Source organism: Lissotriton helveticus, chromosome 6 (assembly GCF_964261635.1).
Source record: "Lissotriton helveticus chromosome 6, aLisHel1.1, whole genome shotgun sequence".
Lineage (NCBI taxonomy): Eukaryota > Metazoa > Chordata > Amphibia > Caudata > Salamandridae > Lissotriton > Lissotriton helveticus.
Genome location: NC_136067.1, coordinates 704,093,240 through 704,105,330, shown reverse-complemented (window position 1 = coordinate 704,105,330; position 12,091 = coordinate 704,093,240). Strand labels below are relative to the sequence as shown.

Genomic DNA, 12,091 nt, shown 5'->3' with positions numbered 1-12,091 from the left:
AATTTAAAACATTTATAAAACTTTCAAAATGGGCCTAAAATGTGCTTGAACTTTGAATTCAGCAGTAGGCTTTTTAAACAAAGGCAGGATTTTGGCACATTTACAATGCACCAGAACTGTTTCTGATAACAATAAGGTATTCAAAACTTTGTTTACAATGGGATTAATGACTTGTGCCCCTTTGGCAAGTATGCTGTATAAATAACACCAAAATGGCAAAAGTCAAACTGTAACCTGAGATATGAATGTTAAAGTTTGAATTAAAACTATGTAGCGCCAAAAACCACAAAGCACCAACCGCGGTTTTCTGGTTGCGATAGGCTAGATCAAAGTCAAAAGTTAAGGTGACCCCGATAGAGTGCAGGACAGATACAGAGACCAGGCAGGATGGTGGAAAGTTTGCCAACCGACTCAAACTTTAATGAAGAAAAAGTTGCCATCCATGAGAAGTGAGCAGAGCAAGCTGCAAGCTCGATCCGAAGCAGGACTCAACAACAATGGGTTCAGAAGAGCAGGGTCCTGGTTTGGTTGTCAATAATGGTGGGGAAACTTCAAGCAGCCAAAGTCTGGAGGCCATGTCCAGAAAGGCCTTCACATCTATCAGCTTCAGTTCACAGTCAGTCTCGGTGAAGCCTTCTAAGTTTAACCTTAAAAACTTTTCTGATAGTCAGATCTTCTTCAGCGGGGCAAACCAGTTCAAAAGGTGAACCGACATTGACGGCTGCGACTTTGACGGTGACCCCAGTCTCTGTCAGTTCGCTAGGCAGAAATTTGCTAAAAGTTTCTGAACACTAGATCTTGGAGGTTGGGACAGGAGGAGTACACACTAACACTAGCCAATGATCCAGGACCTTGGGGTTATGACTCACTCAAGCAGAGGTCAGCAGCAAGGTCCACAAAATACTTGAAAACATAAAGCCGGCATTGCACATCTCAGACCCTCTCGCAGCAACACGTGTAAAAGAGTTCAGTCACATCATCTCTATCATAAGGCTCCATGCTGGCTCTCCTCAAGCTTGGCCAAGTAAGCCCTCTCATCAAAAAAATGGATGTCAGCCCGGATAACCTTAATAACTACAAACTCATAACTAATTTCCCTCTCCTCAGCAAAACCATCGAAAAATGTATGCTTGCACAACTCAACCCCCAAATCGAAAAATACAACTTGCATGATACTTTCCAATCTGGTTTCAGAAAGGCTGCCATACCAGATCTGCTATACTAAACATCATAGACGATTTTCACAGATCTCTGGAGGAAGGACAGGTATGCCTCCATTGTCCTCCTGGATTTTTCAGCTGCCTTCAACACTGTCAACCATAACATCCTCCTAAACACTCTCTCAAAGAGAGCAGGCATCATAGGAACTGTCCTGTAGTTGTTCGCCTCTTTCCTAAACAGGCGCACACAGCTAATCAAAATCAATGATTACATTTCAAATGCAAAGCCAGTCTCACAAGGTGTCCTGTAAAGGTCAACCCCATCCCGTGCCCCATTCAACCTCTATACGGAACCTCTTGCAGTGATCCTGACACAAGCTAGCATTGCCAATCACCTCTATGTGGATGACACCCAACTCTGCATTAAAACATCACCAGTCAGAGACATCCAGCACCTAAATAGCACTCTACACACAGTTCAGTCCTGGCTATCCAGCAACCACCTCAAGCTCAACCCCAACAAGACAGTACTCCTCCTCATCCAACCCAAAGAAAAATCCTTACCTGTAGCTAGCCTGTTTCACAACATCACTGCACTAAAGTGCAAACTGTCTATCTCCAACTTTGTTAAATCCCTGGAAATCACACTCAACATTCACCTAAGCATGAAGGAGCATATTAACACCTCTGCAAAAAGTGCCTTTTACTCACTGAAACAAACCCTTCATACCCAGTGATGATCTAAAGATCGTGGTGCAAACCCTCGTCCTGCCCAAGATGGACTATGGAAGTGCAACGATTATGAGTGCCCCAAAAACATACCTAGCCCGTTTGAAAGCAACACTCCAACCTGCGTCCAGGCTACTATCAGAAGAGAGGCGACATGATCACATTAACCCACTCTCAAGCACCTTAACTGGGTTCCAATAGAGGCAATACCTTTATTCAAAACTGTAGGCATAACTCATAAAGCTCTCTGAATAAACCAAACTACCTCTCTAATAAACGATCTAAATTCAGACAAAAGGGACCTCTACAAAGCTCAAACAGCCTTCTCCTGATTCCACCTTAATTCTAGAAAGAGAAATCTTGCACCTGCACCTTCTCCTGGAATGCCCTCAGAATCTGGAGCGAGCTACCGCAAGACTTACACAACAATCAATCTTTCCCTCACTACAAGAGGAAATTAAAACTCCTTCACCTCAACAAATATTTGAACCCAACCTCCTAAAGCTTCCGCCTGGCATGTGCTGCTACCCACTAAAATTCAAGACTAAGCCTCATCACTTCTGTCTCGTGAAAAACTCTAATACCTCCACCAAGAGCCCCATTCCCTGATACCCATGAACCATTTTGCCCATTCAATCTACTGCAAGCCACAGCCCACTGTCATTATTTGATTCTATATATGTTTACTTTTTCCCTATGTAAGAGTGTGCAAATGTATCGATGTACTATTAAACATTTATACATATATGATGTTTCTACCTTAATAACTTATTCAGCTACGGATCCTAATGCCTTCATATATTTCCCTTACATGCTGCCATTATATCGTTATGGTTACCCCAATATGTACTGATAATATATACTGTTAAAACAATGTCTATATTTCTAAGCTGTTTCTACCTCAAAAATGCCTTAATATATTCCACGTACGTACTGACATTATGCTTTTTATACCTGCCCCAATATGTTCTGCTACTATGCGCTGTTAAAACATTATCTATATTTACAAGCTGGTTCTACCTCAAAAATGTATCAGCTATTGATCTTAATGCCTTCATATGTTTTGCTTGCATAATGCAATGTTATCTTCATGTCTACCCTGAATGTAATATGTAATCCATATAACTACGCTCTGATGCCTTTGGTCGAGTGTGTGCTAGATAAAACTCTACAAATAAATTATAAAGCAAGGTTTAGGCCTGGCAAAAGGTTTATTTTCGCAGGTCAAAAGGGCAGCATCAAACTTCACACCCCAGTTGTATGGGCAGGCCTGGAGACGTGGATGGCACGAGTGCTGCAGCCCACTAGTAGTATTTCATTTACTGGATCTGTGTGCATGTTGTACCATAAACTAGGGACTTATTAGTAAACTAAATGTGCCAATTAGATGTATGCCCCTTTTACATTATAAGGAGAGCACAAGCACTTTACCACTGGTTGGTAGAAGTAAAGTGCACAGAGTACTATGGCCAACAAAAGGGTTCAGCAAACAGTTGTGTTTACTGTTCTCACTAACAAACAGTAACAAAACTGAAGTAAGTCTTAGGCTCCCTCACTGGCCTTTAGTCCTTGCAGACACTCCTTCTGCTCTGGGACTCTGTTCTCAGTCTCACATGAACAACTTAGTCTCCGTTTTTCGCAGCTGCTCTACCTGGCTGATATTTGTCAAAGAATATTAACCTCAAAATGCTTCCAACCCCTCTGCATGCTTGCACACATAGGGCCGGATGTGCGACCATGGTATTTAGCAACTCGCAAATTGCACTAAATTGCGAGTTGCAATTAGTGAGTTGCTAGTTGCCATGTACAACAGTGTCAGAGACACTGTGCGATTCCCAATGGGGTCGCAAATTGCATGCCTCATCAATATTCATGAGGCACTCGCAATTTGCGGCCCTATTGGGAATGGCTGGCCCTCCCAGGTATGGTGGCCTGCTGGGCTCAGCAGACCTCCATGTCTGGGACTGCTTTTAAATAAAGTAGTTGTTTTTTAAATTAAGCCAGTTTTACTTAAAGGAAAACGGGATGCATTAAAAAAAAAGAAAAATGAAACGTTTTCATTTCATTTTTTAAGGGCAGGTAGTGGTCCCTGGGACCACTGCTTACCTCTAAAAAATATTTTCCCCTGCATTATCAAAGGGGAAGGGGTCTCCTGGGGACCTCTTCCCATTTGCGAGTGCTTTATCACCCTTTTGAAGAGTGCGGTAAATTGTGAGTGTTTTGTGACCCCAATTGCGGTTGCAAAACATTCTTACATAGGCCTCTCTGACTTGCTATTAGGAAGGGACGCCCTTGGCACGCCCCTTCCTAATAGCGACTCGCAATTCCTATTTAGCGAGTCGCAACAAAATTGTCACTCACTAAATAAGGATTGTAAATGGCCCTATTAGACTTTGCATGCACAAACTGGTCGCAAACCAGTTTGGGCATCCAAAAAATAGAGTCGTACATCTGGCCCTCGGTGTGTTTGTTCAGCAAAGTGACCTTCATGTGTAAGGCACATATACGGTACAGTGAACTTGCCGAGAGCAGATAGTTTGCCACCAGAAGTGATCACTATACTCACTGACTGCTGAACAGCAAGTCCTTGCACATGCACCAAAGAAAGCCATTCTCGTACAATATATGAACGATCATAGAGCAGTTTAGACCCCACCCCTTTCTGTGATTGCGCACTGTTTTTCTTTTTATTGATGCAACAGAATGTTCCATATGTCTCTCTTCTGTGGAAGATTATTACCACATATTGAACAAGTCTGACTTCCTGAAATCCCTCTCACAGACCTTAAATTATAATTTGAGATTCTGGGATTTTGATCAGGTCTCTAGAATGTTGGTTCATCATTTTCAGAATAAGTGTCAATTGTTTAATATATAGCACACCTTATACCCACTGCAGGAAAGTACTCCTTTTTGACATGGTCCCCTCCAACTTTTGCCGGTACATGATGTTATTTCAACTGGAAGTGCATTGGGTTAGTGCTAAGCAGGTCTCCAGTGCCAGAGCTCATTCCCAAAACTGTACAATTGTTCCCCCAATTGGCACCGCCTTTAGCATCCTCTGTAAGTCCCTAGTAAATATTATCTGTGGTACCTCTGGTCGGAGATACCAAAGAGGGTCCCCCAAGGGCTGAAGCACAAATTGTGCCACCCTAAGGAACCCCTAACCAAACTCATGCAGGGCTGCTATCACAGGCTGCATGTTTTGGTGCAGACAAAAATGAAAACACAACCTGACCCACATCTGTTTGTGCCAGATCCCCTAACACTGCATGTAGTACATGTAAGTCACCGCTGCCACAGGCCTTACAGCCTAGGGTAGGGGGCTTGGTAGTACATATGAGGGCATACCTGCATGAGCAGAGATGCTCCACTGCTAGTCAGTTCCATTACTGCCAGTGCATGTGAACAGGGATGCCATGTTAGAACATGTGCTGGACACTGGTGAAAATGAGTTCCCCAGCTACATGATGGCTTCACTGAAACTAGCGATGTTTGGTATCAAACATCTCATATTTACAAACCCATCCTGATTCCAGTGGTGGATTAGTAAATACATGCACACAGTTAGCTCCTTAGAGGTGCCCCCTGAAAACCTACCAGCCTCTGGTGTGTTGGCTGACTTGTCTCTGCCAGACAGCTACACGAGACAGATTTCTGACCTCCTAGGATGAGGGCCTTTGCTCACAACAGGTCAGAAACAAAGCCTACCCCGGAAGAAAGTGTTCACATCCCCTCCCTCAGGATGACAGTGTTTAGAACTCCTAGGCCAGCGACCTTCTAAGAAACTCCCACCTTTGATATGCGAATCTGGCTCCTCTCTTAGGAGAGGAGGCTGACCCCCCCTCTGTCCAGAGTCCTTTGGCACCTGGACTGGCAGAAAATTAGCTAGTCAGGTAGGTGTGCCTACCCCTCATGCCTTTACCACCCCTAAGGTGGCTTAACCTAATGTTAGCATGCAAATGAATTCAATCACAAGAGGTAATATGATGTGTGTGTCATTGTGGCATGCAGTGTATCGTGTGATGGTATGTGCATAACATGTCTGTGAGGTTTTTACAAGGTTTTTTCAACGTTCTTTCATTATGCAGTGCTTGAACGTTATGAATCCTGAGGCGATCCCACAAAGTGAAAAGGGTTCGAAGAGAGTCTGCAGTAATTTTACCAATCAAGTGCATTAAAAATAATTAATACTGGACCTCAGCGATGTTAGTGTGTTTCATGATATAAGAGAAGTAAACTTCTCCCTCAGTTCTGTACAGGCACTGTTTGGTTAGTTTGGAGCTAGGAATGGTTTAATAAAATACATTTATATCAAGCTCCTATAGGGCAACAACAAACAAAGTCTAGACCTGGGCACAATCATTTCTGGACACATATAATTTGTTGCTTTTGTACATATTTGAATATGTTTTTTAATATGAATTGTAATGATTATGCATTTTATATGATTTTGTCTGACTTTGTGCTGTATATGTAAAAACGTGGAAATGTTTTTGATTGTGTTAGATGGACTCTTTAAATAGGCTAAATAAATGGTGATTCAAAGCAAACACAGAGAGGATGGGCGGAGCTCTGAAACTTTTAAGACACTCACCCCCAGTCACTATTTGATCTGGGTTGAATCCATCGTTGTTCTTTAGCTCACTTTGCCACCCCAGTTCAGAGGCAGTCATGTGCAAATCATTCTTGACTCTGTTTCTCATGGGAACAGTCTAGCCCGATCTGCCAAGCCAAGTCTTCCGTGGACTGGAAACAAGCATCCTGGGACCGGTTTCTGGGTAACAGTAAGACCTCTCTTCAGCCAAGCTAGCTTGAATTGAGTGGCAAAGTGAGCAAGAGACCCATATCTGGGCATACCCTGCCAACTTAGGACAAACAAAGCAAACACAAGGAGATGATGGACGGAGAGCTGAAACTTTTCAGACTCTCACTCCCAGCCACTGATAGATCTGGGTTGAATCCATCATCGTTATGTAGCTCACTTCGACACCCCAGTTCAGACACACCCACATGCATATCAGTCTTGACCCTGTTCCTCATGGGAATAGTCCAGCCAGAAATATTGTGTATAAACACTGGACCTCAGACACAAAATCTACAGTACACGTCAGCACCTGAGGATACTGTGCCAGAAAGAACTGTTGTGCTGTGAAAGGACTGCCCCTCTGCTGGGCTGCTACTCTGAAAGAGCTACTGCTCTGCTCTGCTGCCCTACTGCCTGTTGCCCTCTTGCCTTGGGAGGAAGAACTGGACCTGCAACCTCATCTTGAACCCAGGACCCCAGAGTTACTCCAAGGGCTAGTCTGCTGGCATTTTGATCTGAGCCTTAGGAACATAAAAGGCTCCCTAACATCCTGCACCAGCCCCTGGACCCAGATGCAATGTGTTCCTGACTCCCAACTGGTGCCTCTCAGGTCCTGGACCCTTGGTGTGGCTCATGGGTGCTTAAATCAAGCTTTTCGGCTTTTCACAACCCCGAATGGGCCCAAGACTGTGCCACTCACACAGAAAACCAGCGCGAAGCACCGCCAGCCCATCTCTTCGCACTGCAACATCGATTGCTAGCATGGGACTGACAACACCCTCCTGCGATGCTCTCCCCACGGCCCTCTCCTATGCAAATGGGACTCTTGCCACAAAACTTGAGAAGGTAATCCTTCAGCGGTACTAACCTGGGGACTGGACCTTATCTGTGATTCATCGCGGTTGGCCTGAACTTTTGTATTTGACCCGATCCAGTGAAACCAAACAGCCGCAGTTGGAGATTTTTGCTTTTAGGTGTTAATTTACACTTTATACTTTAAAGTTCATATCTCTGGCTCTATTGATTGTATTTTTGTTGTATTGTACTTGTTTCATTTATTACATTTTGCTCTATTTTCTATCTTGGTGTGGGATCTTTCTGTGTGGTGTTTTCATAGTTTTGCTGTTTGAAGTGTTGCACAAATACTTTACACATTGCTCTAAGTTAATCCTGACTTCTCTGTGCCAAACTACCAGAGGTTTGAGCCGAGGTTAATTTGGGGTTTGCTTGTGCCTTACTCTGACAAGGATTGTGGTTGCTGATTGACCAGGGCTCACACCCCAGTCAACCAGTAGCCCAATTTGTCGCGCAGACCATCAAGGCACGCAAGTGGAGGAGCAGAACTCTACTGGGTACGTTTTCTCAAGGGGTGTTTCAGGAATAAGACTTGCTCATTGTTAAATTAGCATGCAGCCTACCTTCTGCCATGGCCTCAATGAAAACACACTGTTATTTCTGACAGATAGGAATTAGGCAAGAAATTCCACTTCACTGCATGTTTTCAGTACAACATAAAATGACATACTCGGTTTCTTTCAAAACCTTCAAATTGTGAAAACTTTAAAAAATGTGTGCCACATCTTCAGAAATTGATGCACCAAAATTTCTGAGGTGTGACTGAAATCCCAGAATTTCGAATCACAATTTGGGGTGTGAGGGAGGAAAATAATGGAGAGAGCATCATTTTCCAGAGAATGAAGGCATGGTTGGCATTGTGTTGTAATTGGCATGGGAAATAAAGAAAAATAGTGCCTCCCAAACCCAGTAATCATGCTATCGCTGCTTCAGGCTGGTGCGGGGCTGTCGCCAAGCACTAGACCAGACTGCGGTATTCCTAGAATACTGTGTTTTTCACATGCTGGGAAGCCACCTACTTCCAAGAGTGCGAAGTCTAAGTCATCCACTCTGGAAAACCAGTAGCCCAGCTACAAGTGTTTTTTGTTAACAGGATCCATTTGTAGCGCTTGGTTTTTGGGCTCGGGCCTGGAAATGTCCGTCAGAAATTAAAACAAGAAGAGTTTGGCGGCTTACTTGAATCACTAAGCTCAAAAGATTCAATGAAATACCAATATCGCAATTAGAAAAGTGTCCAATGACACAACTGGAATTAAGTAAACCTGTCTACATAGCGGTACAGTGGCTCTGCAAAATGGTACAAAGGACAGACAAACAACACTGATTGGTTCTCATAAAAATCAGAACAAAATGCGCAGTGACCATTAAGGAAACGAAATATGTTTACAGGTGCTCTTTTTGCCAACCCAGGCAGCACCACCTGTCATACATGCAATGCTTCGGGAACCTGTTTAACGCAGACTGGACTAATTTTATTTATATTAAAGCAAGAACAGGTGTGGGTTTTGAGTGCTGCGTGTCGGACGTTCTGCGTGTTTTGCTTTTAACCATCGCACGCAGGAGGTCAGGATCAAGGTGTTGGAAAGGGGCAGTGGCATTGTCGTGAGTGTGCGATACTGGCAGTCAGAAGGCAGGTTTTCCGTGCACGGTGCTCCGGTCAGCCTTGCGCGCGCTTGGGTATGGGTGGAGAGCGTGAGACAGGCGCTCGGAAGACCGGGGCTTCCGATCCGCTCAGCGGACGCTACAGGTGGTCGGGAGACCGAACTGAATTGCAAGGCGACGAGCAGCGCCACGAACGAGCGCCCGCTCTCAGCGCTCCTGTGATCCCACGCCCTTCCAGACGATCCGAAACCTACAAGGAAGTGCAACATGCCTTCCATGTGGGCACTGCCACAGTGCCAAACTCAGCAGGTACTGACCACCAGGAGACATCTCACTTACAAAGACATCAAGTAACCCTGTGGCGCGCGCCAAGCTTCATTCATTCACGTTTATCTGCAGTGCCAGAATAGATTTTAAACGCGAGATGGTAACACCCTCGACTTGAATGAAGTCATGGGAAAGAGCAACTGATTTATCGAAGCCACAGTGCGGTATGTTTCCTTATTAATAGGCGCCTTGACTCATGGACTTGACACCTCCAGACCTTACGCTTGCACTTCCAGACCGAAGAGCATAAACTAAGTCGTGCAGTAAAACATATGTGGATGGGGTGGACGTATAACCCCTTTCCAGACAGTGGCCAACTTTCATGTGAGAGTATAAGTAGACGACAGACCCACGTGTGCTATACAACACCACTGTGCTCACCCACGACCTGTTGAATGCGAGGGGCGCGTGCCTTTCCAACTCTACCGCATAAAAGTTTGTCCGGAGTCAGCCTCCTTACCTGTGTCAAGCCGCCGACTCTGAGCATCCTTCCCCCCGGCAGCAGATTTCATTGCTTTGCATCCTCCTCTCTCGAACCCCTGCAGTGCCGGCGATGTGAACTGTCTGCGGGGGTCTACGCAGGGATGGGCGCCAACTCAGCCCCTGTCGAGAAAAATCCTCTCCCAAGTAGACATCTTTGTATAAAAGAATCTCGTTGTGTTCCAATGCTAAACGCGGACACTGAGAACAGGCGCAGAGGCGGCGGTAATCCAGATATGCCGGGGAACTGGTAAGAGGGGGAGCCGCGCAGCGCGCACTGATCCTCTGCAAGGACCAGTGTGAGGTGCAGCAGCGCCACCGCGAGGCGCACACGGTATTGCAAGCGCAGCCGAGGGAGGAGAGGTGGACTGTGGAATGAGTGGCACAGTGGAAGAAGAGCTCGGGAGCACTTAGCACCATAACACAAAGACAAACATTTAAAGTCAACAATGAACACACAAGATACACCGTACAAGGAAACGCCCCCGCGTACAAACAACTGTAGACACGCCAAAATATCCGCACACCTTGATGCCACTTGCTGCACAGTGCTGCGGAACGGTCGTAAGATAGTACCTCTTGCATGCTCGAGGTTGAATCTGTATGAAGTCACACAGAAACCCTCAGACACAGATACTATGCATCACTACCAAGCGACCCATGTCATGCGTTTTTTTAGTGAACATCACTTTGCATTCTGGGGCTGTTAGTTTTCTTACTACCATTGTAAGCGTGTAGTTAAAATCAATGTAGGCAGAGTGTTGTTGGTCAAAAAGCATTGACACCTGAAAAAGCTGCAGGTGTCTTATAGCCTCGCAGAAGCTGTGGGCATGCAATCACTGAGAACCACATGCATGCAACCACGATTCTCCTACTGTTGTTCTTTAAGACTCGATGGAGACAAGTATGGCGCTTTAGTTGTTAAAATGTTGGTTTGTTGCCAGGAGAGGCGAAAGCTTACATTCTTCATCCTTGATGTACTGGTCCCATCAACCAGTTAATTACAAGTCAATATAAGCCTAATGTGTTGCCTCCTGGCGATTTCTTCAGATGCATCTGCCTTTTCAGATAACAGAAATATTAACCAGCTGATTTGACTACGGCAACACCCTCTATGCCAGAATCAGACAACTCTTCTAAGCAAGCTCCAAACCATCCAGAACGCTGCAGCCAGGCTCGTCCTAGGGACACCGCACCGCAAACATATGACCCAACACCTGCAAGACTTCCACTGGCTCTCCATCAAGAAGAGGGTCACCTACAAACTCCTCACCCACGCCTAGAAATCCCTCAACAACATCGGACCCAAATACCTCAACGTCCGAGTATGTTTTCACACACCCAAGAGGAACCTCAGCTCCGCCGACCCCGCCCTGGCAGAGGTCCCACGCATCCACAGAAGAACAGGCTGCATGAGATAAAGAGTGTTTTCCTCGTTCAGGGTCTGTAGCATGCACACGTCGTCCTGCTAGGCGAACGCAGTGCATGCAGCATGTTTTTACTGATGCACACCCCTCTTTAGATCGCAGAACCCAATTTGCAGAAGATGTGCAGTGGCAGTGGACGCAATCTGCAATCTAGAGGTCCCTTGAGACACTCGGAACTGTGAGGTGTTTGCTAAAGAAACCCAATAATATGCATAGAGAGCTGAAGAAAACCAAGGAAGGAAGTTATATGATTAATTCTTTCCAGACCTTTTATTAACCAATAACCTTTGAATTGCTCCTCTTCTTCGTGTTCACCTGTTGTGCTTCAGCACTACTCAACAAATGTCAGCATGCAATACCTCTGTGTCCTTAAAGCATATGATACTCTGTGCTGGATTTAACCAAAGATGCTAAAAAGTCACCCCCCCCCCCCCACCAGGATTCTACTGGGAGGGCAAGTTAATGCAAACATTATACAGTGGGGGCCACCATTCTGTAGTTATAGTTGGGTAAGGTGTCCATTGGAAGAACTGTTTTTTTGTTGCTAATAACGTTGGCACCATTTTACGAATCTTCATGAAACTTTTCCCAAAAAGTTTATCCTCTTCAGCTCCTTCCTGAAAAGTTTTGTGGTGATCTGTCAAGTGGGGGTCGAGTAAAAAGGACCCAAAACATATTTTTCCCATGCAATTTTCAATAGGAAG

General features: G+C 45.1%; 1 long non-coding RNA gene across 1 annotated transcript in view; it reads right to left on the bottom strand.

Annotated features, from left to right (window-relative positions):
• LOC144761493 (uncharacterized) overlaps positions 1 to 10,181 on the bottom strand; it is a 1,162,967-nt gene extending 1,152,786 nt beyond the window's left edge. The window contains exon 1 of the long non-coding RNA XR_013595746.1: positions 9,941 to 10,181. This is a non-coding gene — a long non-coding RNA (uncharacterized LOC144761493). The remainder of the gene's footprint in view (positions 1 to 9,940) is intronic.
• Positions 10,182 to 12,091: the final 1,910 nt, after the last annotated feature.